Here is a 16,469-nt window from a genome sequence, read left to right as displayed (position 1 = left end):
CCTGAGCTGAAGAAAGTAAAATCGTGGAAACTTAAGAACAATCTTTGTAGAAGGACTGTAAACTTGTAGTTGTTTTAACCATATTTTCCCACTTAGGTAACCAAAACCACTTCGATCAGCCATATTTCCGATCATTTCCACAAGCAAATATTAGTTTGAAGCACGAATTAGTTTCCACTGCAAGAGCGAATTAAATATTGAGAAAGCTGTGAAGACCTATTAGTACGTGGCGTAGTGAAATCATGTAGTATGGTACGTTTCGAGGACGTATACTTTTGGAGTCATTTCTCAAAAATTTTACTTGGGATATCACCAAATGTTGAAGTAAGGTACACCACTGATCCACTTTCTTGTACTACACCAATTTTCCTCATATTTTTCGAACAACTCATACTTTATTGAGAGAACTTGGTTACAAAAGCTTATCGATTAGGAATTTACCCAACAAAACACTTTATCTAGGGAATCTCAAACCTATATGCGAAGGTGAAAGACTGAACCTTAGGATTGTACCTAGATTTTAGCAACTCAGTCTTATGACGATTAAAAATCGTTAACCCCTACTTCAAATTAATGGTCTACCTGACCAACTTTGTAACCCGAGTTTTGTTCCATAGCCTAATGAATTCATAGTGGTTTTATAGACAACTTTCTCATCTACCTCGACAGTGAGACCAAATTCTCTAAACACCGGCAATCAGCTTTATACCAAAGTCCTTAATTGTTAACTTTGATTAAATTGGTATTTTTCTTGGGAGACATGATCTTAGTAAACGATATTTTTTTCTTTTCCAAAAAGGGTTTAGTGGAAGAAGGTTGAAATTCTCATAAAGTTTTGTGAAATTCAAGATATCTTTGATTTTATCGATTTATCAACAATTTGTTAGCGATTTTTCGGCTATAGTGTATTTCCTCACTTACGACTGAGGAAAGTTGGTTTAGTTTGGGATGTAGAATATGACTAAAGTTTCTGACAACTGAAGTGTTATCTCACCTTACCTCTGTTTTACACCTTTCAATGACATTGATCATTTCAAAATCCATAGTGACATTTTCCTTGGATGTTTCGGTTGTGTAGAGGCAGCATGGCGGAGTATCGCTTATATTTCCCAACGTGTAGAACCATTTGAAATGAACCTATTCATAACCTAGAGTCAACAGTTGTCACCTTTTTTTGAAAATTGAGTGACACTTTTTTTGTGGAGAAACGTGTCAAAAATCATTATCAACCTTAGATCCCTTAAATACATCTCCAATTGTAATGAGCTAAATTTCTGATAACAGCAATGAAAGAATCAAATCAACGTCCATGATTGCACTATCGTGTATCATCCCGATTGCGCAAACGTAATTACTATTTACCAAACAAAAGATATATCTACCATTGAACATTTCTAGCCTTTTCTATCCCTTTCTAGCTGGAGTTCACAAGTATCGATTTGACATTATTTTTGAATTATCAAGAAATCGTTCAAGTAATTATAATCACTTCCTATATCCAAATGAAGATGGGGAAATATCGCCATAAGTTTTCTATATGAACTATCATGTACATGTGGAGTTATGATGATGTTATGTTGATTATCGACCGACTTGACAAGTCAGCTCACTCTTTCGTTGGTTCAGAGGGACTACATTTTAGACCACTTAGTAAAATTTACTCATTCTTGAATTTATTGGATTTTCTGACGTTTCGATCAGTGTCTATTCTGACTATGATTGCATATTCACCTCTTTGTGCCGAAAAGCATTTCTGGTTAACCTTGAATACATGTCTACCCTACTGAAATTTGTATTGTTCTGAAGTAAATAATCGCTAAGGAAAATCGCTTGGATATCTAATTTTTAGTTTTGACCATTAATGCTTCAATCACCCAACAAATACTCTGCCAAAAGAATTTTACCGTTGGTCATTAAATCTTCTAGAAGCTACCGTTGTAGCGAGATGTCATGCATTAATTCCAGTTACCTTGTATTATAGAATTGATGGACTTGTTTTGACCCTCAAATTCTTGATTGTTCTTTTAGCCTTCTCGACATAGCTTTTTACTCAATTCGAAAGAAATTCACTGAAATCTACTTGCTAAGGTGTGGTAAATTACATTGTTCGGCTAATGGTGTGCATGTCACTACTGTATCTCACTGTGATACGCGGTTCACTTTCAAGTCTTGGGAGGTCTCCTTGAAAACCATGGGTAACCACATTTCACCCTCAGACTAATGGCTAGTCTAAATGAACTATCAGATCTTAGAGAACATAGTGCTTTTGTATGTTTTATAGTTTTAGCCAGTTATGTTAGACATTTACCTTTGTTAGAGTTATGTGTAACTGCGGTTACATTTCTGGTTTTGGGTATGGCATCATTTGAGACATGGTATAAATATTTTATGCACAATATGTGATTGACAGATGAGTATTACGAACAAGTATTTGAATGATTATGATTACAATTTAGAAAATTATGCACTATTTGTGTTGTCACCTGAAAGGGTAGTGCGTGAGCACGAATCAAAGCATTAATTAGATGACTTATGCGTAGTTCGCAATGGGGGTATGATGGTAATATTGTACCCTTGGGGATTTATTACTTGCTTATAGAGACAACAATGCATTGTTGGTATTACGAGCTGTAGACCGTAATATTGATAATTTATTTGTTGGATTCGTTAAACAAGTGGATAGGTAGGTCCGTTTACGTTAGCATACTTATTTATTATAAATTTACCTATTTATTGTTTGGTCTCGACCTAAAGATACTACATACATACCTTCAGAGTACGTGACTCAATTAGTGCGTAGGTGAAAAACATTCCATGTTTAGTTTAATTTCAAAACAAAAATTTTAACTTGACGTTATTATATATGTATTTTGATAGGTTGTTATTATACATATATAAATACTTTCAACTTTACGTTTTGATAAAGGGTATTATATTATAGTATTATACTGAAGGAGAAGGGAAGTTAGAGTTTGGAGGCATGAAAGAGGAATCACTGCAATCTGATCGCGACGGAATGACATCCTCTTTTATGCAACCACTCTAGCTTGAGTTCTTCCTTATATATTTTATATCTAACTTTGAGTATTTTATGTATAGCAATTTATTTGAAATTTTGGGGATGAAATTTTTTAAGGTGGGTAGATTGTGACAACCAGACCTTGCTTTTAAGACTTTATTAATTTTAAATGTGTGAATTGACGAAAATGCCCTTAGAGGCGAAGGTGTTGACCTTCATAGACTAGCGTAGAGTGAGATGTACAAAATATTCTTTTAGAGTATCCTTGTAGTACTCGACAGTCCGAATGTGGCAGCATAAGCATAATCAAATTTGGAGCCACGATAGAGATTTTACAGACTTACGAATGTGAAGGCGATTTGGTAATTTCAATTGGGAGATATTTTGTGGCTTGTTTTGTGAGACATGTGGGGTCCACACCCCATTCCTTCACCTTTTCCATGTCTCCCTATCTCTTGGGACACACTCTTTCTCATTTTTCAAACCTTCCTTATTTCACTCCTCTACCTGATGATTGCTACCTCACCTCATTTCTCTTTCTCAGCTCTCTCTTTCTATCACTCCCTCTCTCACTCACCTTCATTCTCCGGGAACCACCGTGACACCACCACCACAAAACATATCCCTGCTCCGGCTAGCCCAATTGCCTCCGTCGCACCACACCACTATCATCGTTGCTAGCCCATAAAACCAACGTGCTTTAATGAGTCCTCAGTGCAGTCGTGCACTACACCCCCATCACTAGTCGCCACTCTTCGGTGAACCCCGTTGACACCCAAACACCCTCAACGACACCACCTTGTCCCTTACCATGATTTTAAAACAAGGAAAGAGCAAAGTTCCGATTTGGAACCACGCTTAGAAAACCGAGCCCAGTATTCTGGGTTGGAATTTTTCTGTTGATAGTGAGTCTAAAAAACAACCTAGAACTTAGTGGATCATGTTTTGGTTTGTGTTTCTAGCTTTTCCTAAGATTTTGGTAGAAGTTTTGGTGCAGAAACGACGCAGGGGAAGTAACCAGTTTTTCAACGAGAGATCCAGCGACTTCGATCCATTTTCCGGCCAATTTCAGCCACGGCAGGACCCCATGTTAGTATATTTCTCTTCCTCTCCTTTCGAGCTTCAATTTGGTATATTAGATTGCTAGTTTTGGTTGAGTTTCGAAGCGATTGGAGCCGAAAATGTTTCTCGTCCAAAATTTTCCCTAGAATCTGGTGATCTGCTGGAGAAAAAGAAGAGGAAAAAAAAGGGTCTTAAGCCCAGATCCAGCCTAAAACCTGATCCAAACTTGGCCCAAACCCTTGGGCCACTATTCCTATTGGGCCCAATTCTGAAATGGGCTCAGAATATTCTTTGGAATATTCTGGTGTTGACATTTTCGAAAATTTCTTGGAGACCCTCCTAGTCTAATTTTGACATCCTGAGTCTGTTTTGACATCCATTTAGTGAAATTTCGACGTTTTAACATAGTTGACCATTAAGGTGTCTCAGTTGACTTTTAGGGTGATCGTTGACTTTTCCATTGACTTAATGTAAATTTTGTTGGGAACCTCCTTAGTGTATTTCAACACCATGATTCCAAATTCGCACTCTGTTTTCCCAAATTTATTTGTTTTGGTGGAGTTTTACTAATGGGTCATAATATTATGTTTAGGTGTGATTATTATCTATGACTCCAGCTTTCTTAGTTCGAACGGCTTCGACCCAACAACATGATATGTGAATGGGTATTTTATTTTATATAGTATATACATATTTGTTAGTTTCCATTTATACATTTGCTAAAAAGTTTCTACAATATGCCTAGATTAGCATGACGTTTATAAGTGTTAGCGCATTGATAAAAATTATGACGTTATGCTACATCCTACGGGATGCACATGTATGCATATTATTATTGATGCCTTAATTATATTTATGGATGTGAATAATGTTATATTGATTAGAATTATTGAATCACTATAGCATGACTATATTTATGTTATCTGGTCATCATTGCTGCACCGGTGTTAGTACTCGCCCGGGTCAGGGCCAGTTTTTCACGTGTATGTACACATTGCACTGTACACTCACTTTGGATCCATTCTAAGTGCCAGTCCTATCCTAGATTACTGTAGGCAATTAGGACTCGTATGTGCTGCGTGTATCGCCAATCTTCATGTGAATGTAATACTAGAGCGTATATTATTATTACAGCTAGTCATATTCATGTTAGAATAACTCTACATGAACTCGTGTGTCAACATGTGTCGATGAGCACTCGATGTGATATATTTATTTCTGCGAGATATTGTGATTACCAGAAGTTATATGCCTATTTACTAATTTTGCGATATATTGAATCCTTGAGGTGTTGCAAGCTACAGTAAGTATTTTTATACTATACGTAGTATATATATTTTGGAAACTATACTTATTTTACAACGAGGGGTTACAATGTTTTCAAAAAGTTTATTTTTAGGCCCACTCACTCTTGTTTTTCGCCCTCTAGGTTGTAGCAGCTGAACTTTCCTATAGGCGAGGATTCTTGGCAAATCGTATTATTGGAGATTACCTTCAATGGTATAATTCTCATCCTACTCTACTGTACTTTAATTATGCTCTGACATCACTTGTAAAATGGGTTCATTCCGGCTCATAAGTGCACTCTTATATTTAGGCACTTTTAGGTTTAAATTTATTCAAATTTTCCGTATCACTACATTTTATGGTTTCGTCACCTTCCGAGTGTCGGCAGCATATCCTGATTAAGAGTCCAAGTGGTCATTCCGGGTTGGGGTGTGTCATTGTTTATAAAACTGAAAAAAAAAAAAAAATCTTCATTTTTTCTAAATTGTAATATTAATTTTTCTAAATTGTTCAAAACAAAGTTACAATCACTATTTCAAAAAATAATGGTCCCACAAATATTACTAAGAGAACCCTCCTAGGAACCGGATTCCCTCCGGACCCAAAAAATCTGAGCCTAAGGATCAAATAATTCGGACCATTGAAATTTGATTGAACGACTACAAACATGGAGCCCCTCGAAAAGTTAATAACTATAGTCGTTGAATTAAATTTCAATGGTCTGAATCATTTGATCATTGGGCTCAATTCATTTAGATCCGGAAGGGATCTGGTTCTGCCCTCCTATACCCTCTCGAAGAGGTGTACAAAATACGGCCCATGCGTTTGCCAATTAGGCTAACCATGTTAGTAAGCTATGTTTCCAATAATTAAGTTTAAAAAGGTCTTCGGTGGGTATATACCGAACCCAATTTGTGTTTTAGTACAACACTGCTTACATATGACTTCTACCAAAATTTTCAAGGACTTCGTGGTGAGAATTTGAGCAAAAAATATTATTTAGGGGGTTTCAGTTATTTTTCGTGTCGTTGAGAGAATTGAGAAAAATTGAGAAATAATGTAGGAGCGGGTCAGGTTAAAGATTTTCAAGTGCAATATAAATTAATTTAGGGGCTTTTGGATTTAGGTCCAAAAACATAGGTTGTTTTTGGGACTGAGTCCAGTTATCCAATTACATATTTTGATATCAATTTTGTCCCTTCAGATAAAAATATTTAAATTCTTTAATTTTTTATCATTTATTCAGTTTTTAAATTTTGAATATTTAAATACTCAAACTAAAATATTATCTAGTAACTACCTACTATTTATGAAGAAAACAAAACTGATATAATTTAGTAACTACCTACCTATTGTATAGGAAGAAAAATGCTTTATACCTACAAAGTAGATATAATCTACCTGCAAAACAAAAATAAACTACCTATTGTATTGGAAGAAAAATGCTGGGAACCTATAGAAATATAAATATGATATAATATACCTCCATTAAATGAACGAATTTGGAGGGAAGAACACAAAAATATCACCCATGAAAAGAAGAGACAAAAAAGAGGAGGATTGATAGAGGGAATTGTTTGGAAGAAGGAAAAAAGGAGGGATGAAACGGATTGGGGGTTGAGGTGATTATATGGCTATAACTAATCCTACAATTAAGGGATTAGTTAAACGACAAATAATCCTATAATTAAGAAATTTTGTGTATTTACAACAATTCGTAAGCCTAAGGGGTAAATATGGTACAAACCACAAATAAACATACATAGAATCTCAATTATTGGACCTATTTCAATGAAGTGGACTAATTCTACTAATGACTCACAAAATTGGATCTATATTAAGTTATCCCATTAATTTAAAGGCGTTTGGTTTTTTTGTTTTTTGGTTCTCCTAATAAAGGTCTTCGGTTTGGTTCAGGAAGGTTTAAAATTAACCACAAAACATTTCGAAAACAAAAACCTGCAACAAATCGAACCTGTTGGGCCAATTTGGTTGGGTTGCGGTCAAGGTTTTAATATTCAGCTGAGTTTTGTGGGGTTTTGACATGAATTTCCCTTTCATCATGAGAGTTACGATTTTGGTGATGAAATTAGTGATTCGTTGTTTCCGGTGGAATAGGTTCACTACGTGTCATTAGCCTTTATCTGGTGGTGATGTTATGGTGTTGGCGGGGTGGTTATAAATTTTTGGGTTGAGCAGTTGGATTTTTGTGCTTCTTTATTATTAAAGACTAATGCAAATATATGCTACACGTTTCGAATCAAATTTTGTGCTGTGAAAATCAGTTTCGGAATTAGGACTGAATTGGATACTTTATGTCTTTTACTTTGAGTGTATGGTAATCGACCTTGGTATTAACTTGATCTTATTCTTTTTTGTAAGCAGACCAATTAGTAAACATGGTGCAATATAATTTCAAGAAGAAGACTGTTGTGCCAAATGGGAAGGACGTCATTGACATTATCTTATCTCGCAGCCAGCGGCAGACCCCAACTGTTGTCCACAAGGGTTATATGCCATTTCCCGCCTTCGTCAGTTCTATATGCGCAAGGTGAAATATACGCAGCAAAATTTTCATGAGAAGCTCTCCAGAATCAACGATGAGTTTCCTAGGCTTGATGACATCCATCCTTTCTGGGGCAACCTTCTTCATGATCTCTACAACAAAGACCACTACAAGCTTGCACTTGGCCAAATCAATACTGCAAGGAACCTTATTGGAAAGATTTCTAAAGACTCCGAAATTGTTGAAGTATGGGGATTCACTTTACTGATATGAATGTCTCAAGGTTGTTGCTCTTGGTCGCATGTGCATGGTTATAAAGAGGATTGATCCTAGTTTAGCTTACCTAGAACAAATTAGGCAGCACGTGGCTAGGCTACCTTCAGTTGACCCTAATACCATGACAGTATTGATTTGTGGCTATCCGAATGCTGGAAAGAGTTCATTCATTAACAAGATTACTAGGGCTGATGAGGATGTCCAGCCCTATGCTTTCACCACCAAATATTAGTGAGATGCGCTGCATCACAGCTCTGGCCCACTTGAGTGCTGCGGCGTTGTTCTTCTTGGACATCTCAGGGTCTTGTGGGTACAACAATGCCCAACAGACAACTCTTTTTCACAGCATTAAGTCTCTGTTTATGAACAAACCACTGATTATAGTCTGCAATAAGACTGATTTGCAGCCATTTGACGGTATATCCGAGGAAGACAAAAAGTTGGTCGCAGAGATGAAAAATGAAGCAATGAAGACAGTGGTTGGTCAAGGAGGTGAGGCTACGAATGATGAGGGGGTACTCTTGACCATGAGCACTTTGATCGACGAGGGGGTGATGTCTGTAAAGAATGCAGCTTGTGAGAGGTTGTTGAATCAGAGAGTTGAGCTGAAGATGAAATCCAAAAGAATAAATGACTGCTTAAATTTCATGTTGCAATGCGAAAGCCGTGTGACAATAAGGAAAGGCCTCTATGTATACCTCAGGTAGTTTTAGAAGCTAAGTCTAAGCAAGCGGTGGAGAAGGAAAAGAGGAGTACAGAAAGAGATTTGGAGAATGAGAATGACGGTGTTGGTGTGTACTCTGCCAGTTTGAATAAGCACTATATCTTAGTTAATGATGAATGGAAAGAGGATGTCATGCCAGAAAATCTTGACGGGCACAATGTGTATGACTTTGTTGATCCTGATATTTTGCATAGGCTTGAGAAGTTGGAACGAGAAGAAAGACTCCGGCAGGAAGAGGAGGGTGATGATGATTTTGAGATGGATTGGAACTAACTCCAGAAGAGCAGAAGACGTTGGCTGAGATAAGGAAAAAGAAAAGCATTCTCATTCAACAACATGGAATGAAGAAAAGTACGGCGGAGAGTCGACCAACTGTACCAAGGAAATTCGACAAGGATAGGGAGTTCGCAACAAAGAGAATGGGGAGGCAGCTTACAAAGTTGGGGATTTATCCTACTATGTCAATTAATCGAGCGCCCGAAGCAGATCTGTCTCCAGGGGTCGGAAAAGGGAGAGATCAGTTGACAGGGGTGTTACTGACGGTGGCGTTGCTATGGACATATAAATTTCAAATCGATTAAAAGAGCTAGTTGTGTCAATGATAAGCTTTAAATCATTCAACAAATATTCTAGTTTTGGTTATTCAGACCAAAGGAAAAAAAGATAAAAAAAAAAAAGATACGGAGGGGTGCAAAATGAACCCACTTTTACGAAGTGTAGCATGTGCATAACAACTTGAACCAAAAGGCCAAAATGAGTCGATCAAGAGTCTTTCATAAGCCTATTTCATTGTAAGAATTTTGGTCAATACGCTATGGCTTTTCATCTCTCTCAAATTAAACCCGAAAACAATAAAGAAGACATGTATAACTATTATATGGAAGATCGCGATTATACGAGTAGCCATATACCGGACAATAGTTCTATACATGCTTGAAATAGGACGAGCAACATAAGTTTTTAGAAAAATAAGTGTTACACATCAATATTCATTGTAGTTGCAATAACAGAATGTAATGCACGGGTAAAGGTTGAAGAAATGTAAAACTGATCTTTATTACTTACGATGTTTCAGGAAGTTTTTTAAATTGGCGTGGTAAATGTTTTATTACTATTGTTCATTCCTCAATCATTTAGAAAATGCTTTACAACTCAAAGCAACAAAGTGAAGTTGTAACAAGGCATCAAAGCAAATACATCGAAATTTTATTCTAACTCATGAAACATCCCACAAATTTGTTAGCCCTACAAAAGTTCGATTCTCTATTCAAGATAGCGAAGAAGGAGGTGGGACAGAAGTTGCAATTATACAATGATTAAATACTCGGTCAGCTCTGGCTTGAATGGTAGTTCTGTTCCCGGTGTGTTCATAAGTAAAGGTGTTGTTCACGAAAATATTATGGCACGGTCTTCCCAATGCCACAAGGGCCCGGCAACTAAAGTCACCAATTTTCTTCCCTTTGAAAATATAGTTGTACACGTCGAATGCATACTTTATGCTGAAATGTTTTTTGCACTCAACCACGGCCGGCGAGTCATCCAAATGTGCCAACGTTGGAAGTGCGCAACTCGCCAAAAGCAAAATGACCACAATTGGAACCATGTTTAGTCTGGCCATAATGGTGGAAAGGATGAATAACTTTTGATTTTTTCATAAAATGATCCCTTAGATGCAGTTGAACTTTGATGCAAGGAGTTCTACACTTATAAGGGATGAAACAAAGGTGCAAGTCATTCGTAAAATGAAAAACGCATTTTCCTTAAAACTACTTTAGCAGCGTATTTACTGATGTGAGGTATCAAATATGAGAGTTTCTAATTTGGTATTTATTTGGTACCATAAATGCAACTTAGAAGTTCCCATAAATTGTTTAATTAATGTCAACAATTACATAGCTATTTAATATTTCGCACAAATATTACGTGTTTGCAAATTAATTCACCGACTAGTTTATCACAATAGAGTTGTGAAAACTGTGAACTGAACTTGCATGTCATGACTATCGTTGCGTGAAAAAGAGACTTCAAGCAGGAAAAAGAACGCGACAAACCTTAATTGTTCTGCAGCAAATGGACAAACGTATTTCTCGAGTATATTAGTCCTACTATATTAAAATGAAAATATGACGTAAGAGATTAAATTTGTTAAGAAGCGAAGAATTGTTGAAGAACAATATATTAAGTAAATGAGCACCCGTTTCTTGGTAAACTCATTTTAGCATAAATATTATATCACACCCTACTGCTTATGGTACAATACTCATGTCCCGCACGCCTGAATATAACATTAACGAGCTACAATTACGTCAATAATAAGTGTCAAATTATTCAACAAATATCCTAGTTTTGGTTATTCAGACCAAATAAAAAAAGATAAAAGATACAGAGGTAACACACTTTTACAAAATGTAGCATGTGCATAACAACTTGAACCAAAAGGCCAATAGGAGTTGATCAAGACTCTTTCATAAGCCTATCTCAATGTTGTTTTGTAAGAATTTTGGGCAATACGCCATTGCAAACTTTTCATCTTTCTCAATTTGGACCTGGAACCAATAAAGAGGACATGTATGACTGTTACCAGGAAGATTGCGAGCATACGAGCATCCATATAGCGGACAATAGTTCCGTACATGCTAGAAATGGGACAAGCAACATACGTTTTTAGAAAAACAAGCATTACACATCAATATGCAATGTAGCTGCAATAACCAAACGTAATGCATGGGTAAAAGGCGAACAAATGTAAAATTGATCTCTACTACTTATGATGTTTCACGAAGTTTTTTAAATTGGTGTGGTAGTGTTTATTACTTTTGTTAATTCCTCAATCATTTAGAAAATGCTTTACAACTCAAAGGAACAAAGTGAAGTCATAACAAGACATCAAAGCAAATACATAGAAATTTTACTCTAATTCATGAAACATCCCACAAATTTGTTAGCCCTAGAGAAGTTCAATTCTCTGTTTAAGATAGCGAAGATGGAGGTGGGATAGAAATTGCAATTATACAATGATTAAATACTCAGTCAACCCTGGCTTGAATGACAGTTCTTTTCCCGGTGTGTTCATAAGTAAAGGTGCTGTTCACGAAAACATTATGGCATGGTCTTCCTAAAGCCACAAAGGCCCAGCAACTAAAGTCACCAATTTTCTTCCCCTTGAAAATATAGTTGTACACGTCGAATGCATACTTTATGCTGAAATTGTTTTTGCACTCAACCACGGTCGACGAGTCATCCAAATGCGCCAACGTTAGAAGTGCGCAACTCGCCAAAATCAAAATGACCACAATTGGAAACATATTTAGTCTAGCTATAATGGTGGAAAGAATGAGTAACTTTTGATTTTCTCATAAAATGATGCTTTAGAGAGATGAGGCAAAGGTGCGAGTCATTTGTAAAATGAAAAACGTATTTTCCTATAAAACTACTTTAGCAACGTACTTACTGATGTAAGGTATCAAATACAAGAGTTTCTAATTTGGTATTTATTTTGGTACCATAAACACAACTAACAAGTTCCCATAAATTGTTTAATTAATCTCAACAATCACATAGCAATTTTTTATTTCGCACAAATATTACTTGTTTGCAAATTAATTCACTAACTAGTTTATTCTGGCAAAGGAGGAACACAAGAAGGTCATCACTCGCATCGCAACCTATCACTAGCAGCTCACTTCAACTGCAATAAAAGGGCAAAGATCCGACCGTTCTAGCCCGAAGATCTAGTCCTAAGAAAAGCCTTCATCACTACCTTCAGAAAATGCTCTAAAAATATGGATCCCATCTGGGAGGGTCCGTACAAGATCAACAAAGTAGACAACAAGGGTAGTTATAACTTCGCCACCATGAACGACAAAGAGATCGAAAAGCAGTGGAATGCCTACAATTTGAGGAAGTACCATACGTGACCTTCTGCTACATTAATGCCCGAAGACTCAAGCAGCTCAATGGGCACCCATTCGCAAGTTGAGGATTATCTAATTGTTATGCAGTTCCTACCTTACAGCTAAGTTTTCATACGTTTCACTCATTTTTCAATGAAGAATTCAGAAGTTATTCATAACTCAACACGACTGCATGCTTACAATAACTGATCATTCTGGCACTTCAAATAAAGATTGCGCTCTCGTAGGAATTGCACCCCACTAGGGACAAACCATAGTCTCCAGCCGTGCTAAACTTATACAACCGTACATTTTTGTAAAGGTTAAACAGTTAGCATGCAAATACAAAGCTCTATCCATTTGCGACATGCTATGCAGTCGATAAGCTTCATCTTTGCCAAGCGTGGAATTGTTGTTCAGATCTACACTAATTTATAAAGTGTTGTGATACTTGCTACGTAACCCAAGAAATTGGTTACGTAAAGTGCAAGGAGTTCTCTCGGACCTTTGCACATGAAATTCCATTCAACCGCGTACTTTTGATACGAAGGGTTAGCGAATTTCAAGCCCCAAAAATCTTTAGTATGTTATGATGCAGGCCACATAGCTCAAAAGATTGAAGAAAGCCAAAGTTAACAGCCAAGTGGTCACACAACTCATTTGCTTTTGTAAGTAGGGTGCCCAGCTGCTGATCCTATAGCTAACAACTTTGAAAAAGTCCTACACCAAAACCTATGGTTGTATAGGCTACATGGCCATGTCTACTTATAGAAAAGTAGCACGTCTGCCGCTGGTCAAAAAGTCAAAGGTTAGGCGTAAACAAAAGAAGCGAAGATGAAGAAAAACGAAGAAAGCAAGTTTATTAAAATTTCTAGCAAAATTGATAAACAAAACGCAAAGGCCGATGGAGTTCAAGCAAAGTAAAAAGCGACAAGGAAAAGAAAGAAAATTCTAAAGGCTACCTAGAAGATAACTCTTCAGCAGCTTGGACATCCCATGACTACTCATCCGCCACACCTTCAACAGCCGCCACATTCACTCTTGGCTACCCCAACCTGGGCACCAACTTCTCCGACTGCTTCACCAATGGAAGCATTAAAAGTGAAAGCAAGCAATTCTTCAAGAGAAATAGAAAACGTATCGAAGTCCTTCCTAGCAAACTCAAAGTCAAATGCCTTACCAAAGAGATGATCTACACAACTGAGCTTGTAGAAATCAGCCTGACACTAGACAAGCTAAGCCCCGAATCTGGAGCAAATACATTGAAATTTTATTCTAACTCATGAAACATCCCACAAATTTGTTTGCCCTAGAGAAGTTTATTTCTCTGTTTAACATAGTGAAGAAGGAGATGGGACAGAAGTTGCAATTATACAATGACTAAATACTCAGTTAGCCCTAGCTTGAATGGCAGCTCTGTTCCTGGTGTGTTCATAAGCAAAGGTGTTGTTGACGAAAAAATTTATGGCACGTTTTCCCAATGCCATAAGGGCCCGAAAACTAAAGTCACCAATTTTCTTCCCTTTGAAAATATAGTTGTATAAGGCGAATGCATACTTTATGTTGAAATGTTTTTTGCACTCAATCACGGCCGACGAGTAGACCTGGCATTCGTGTCGTGTTTCTCGTGTTCGTGTCGTTTTCGTGTCATACCCGATAGCTTAACGGGTCGTGTCGTGTAATACCTGTTAAAGTAAACAGGTAATATGACCCGACCCGAAATCAACCCGTTAATATTATCAGGTAATATGACCCGACCCGTTACCCGTTAAGAAAATTATATTTTAAATCAATAAAAATGAAAAGAAAAACATAATTTGACCCAAAAAAATGTAAAACATAATACTAAATTAGTATATACATACTAAATTTCGGAGTTGACCCCTTAATGAACGTTGTAAAGTTTTTCATTACGTGTGATTACATTTTTCACACTTATTAGTATTAATTTTTCACTCAAATAAATAACATTGTTCATGAGATTTTTAAAAATCTACACTTATTTATACTTTCATCAAGTATAACATAAGATTTTATGGTATCCATTAGTGTAAATATTTTAAATTGAAGATCGAATTCATTCATTGTATTCATATAGGGTCAATGAGTGTAGCTGTAAAAAATCATCAAAATCGGAGTTAAAATAACCGTTAAATCGTAATTTTTCGTTTATAACCGTCGAAAAGTTTTGTCTCATTACTTGATCTTTGAATGTTTTTTTTTTGCAATTTTTGGCGTATGCGATCTCGAAGCATATATAAACAAGTTTGACGGTTGGATCGTTGAAATTAGTTTCGTAGGATGCGTATCCCATCAAAACGATAGATTCACTAACACTTAAGAGTTTATTTATACTTTCATCAAGTATAACATAAGATTTTGTGGTATCCACTAGTGTAAATATTTTAAATTGAAGATCGAATTCATTCATTGTATTCATTTAGGGTCAAGGAGTGTAGCTGTAAAAAATCATCAAAATCGGAGTTACAATAATCGTTAAATCGTGATTTTTCGTTTATAACCATCGAAAAGTTTTGTCTCATTACTTGATCTCTGAATGTTTGTTTTTTGCAATTTTTGGCGTATGCGATCTCGAAGCATATATAAACAAGTTTGACGGTTGGATCGTTGAAATTTGTTTCGTAGGATGCATATCACATCAAAACGATAAATTCACTAACATTTAAGAGTTTATTTATACTTTCATCAAGTATAACATAAGATTTTGTGGTATCCACTAGTGTAAATATTTTAAATTGAAGATCGAATTCATTCATTGTATTTATATAACGTCAAGGAGTGTACCTGTAAAATATCATCAAAATCGGAGTTATAATAACCGTTAAATCGTGATTTTTCGTTTATAACCATCGAAAAGTTTTGTCTCATTATTTGATCTCTGAATGTTTGTTTTTTGCAATTTTTGGCGTATGTGATCTCGAAGCATATATAAACAAGTTTGACGGTTGGATCATTGAAATTAGTTTCGTAGGATGCATATCACATCAAAACGATAGATTCACTAACACTTAAGAGTTTATTTATACTTTCATCAAGTATAACATAAGATTTTGTGGTATCCACTAGTGTAAATATTTTAAATTGAAGATCAAATCCATTCATTGTATTTGTTTAGGTTCAAGGAGTATAGTTGTAAAAAATCATCAAAATCGGAGTTAAAATAACCGTTAAATCGTGATTTTTTGTTTATAACCGTCGAAAAGTTTTGTCTTATTACTTGATCTCTGAATGTTTGTTTTTTGCAATTTTTGGTGTATGCGATCTTGAAGCATATATAAACAAGTTTGACGGTTGGATCGTTGAAATTAGTTTCTAAGATGTGTATCCCATCAAAACAATAGATTCACTAACACTTAAGAGTTTATTTATACTTTCATCAAGTATAACATAAGATTTTGTGGTATCCACTAGTGTAAATATTTTAAATTGAAGATCGAATTCATTCATTGTATTTATATAACGTCAAGGAGTGTACCTGTAAAATATCATCAAAATCGGAGTTATAATAACCGTTAAATCGTGATTTTTCGTTTATAACCATCGAAAAGTTTTGTCCCGTTACTTGATCTGTGAATGTTTTTTTTTTGCAATTTTTGGTGTATGTGATCTCGAATCATGTATAAACAAATTTGACGGTTGGATCATTGAAATTAGTTTCATAGGATGCGTATCCCATCAAAA

General features: G+C 36.0%; 1 pseudogene; it reads left to right on the top strand.

Annotated features, from left to right (window-relative positions):
• The first annotated feature begins 7,767 nt into the window (after nucleotides 1–7,767).
• LOC125468120 lies at nucleotides 7,768–9,439 on the top strand (annotated as a pseudogene).
• The last annotated feature ends 7,030 nt before the right edge of the window (nucleotides 9,440–16,469 follow it).

This window comes from the organism of the source record quoted next, unplaced genomic scaffold (assembly GCF_019419815.1).
Source record: "Pyrus x bretschneideri cultivar Hongxiangsu unplaced genomic scaffold, Pyrus_bretschneideri_v1 Contig31, whole genome shotgun sequence".
Classification (NCBI taxonomy): Eukaryota; Viridiplantae; Streptophyta; class Magnoliopsida; order Rosales; family Rosaceae; genus Pyrus; species Pyrus x bretschneideri.
This window is presented reverse-complemented; position numbering and strand designations above follow the sequence as displayed.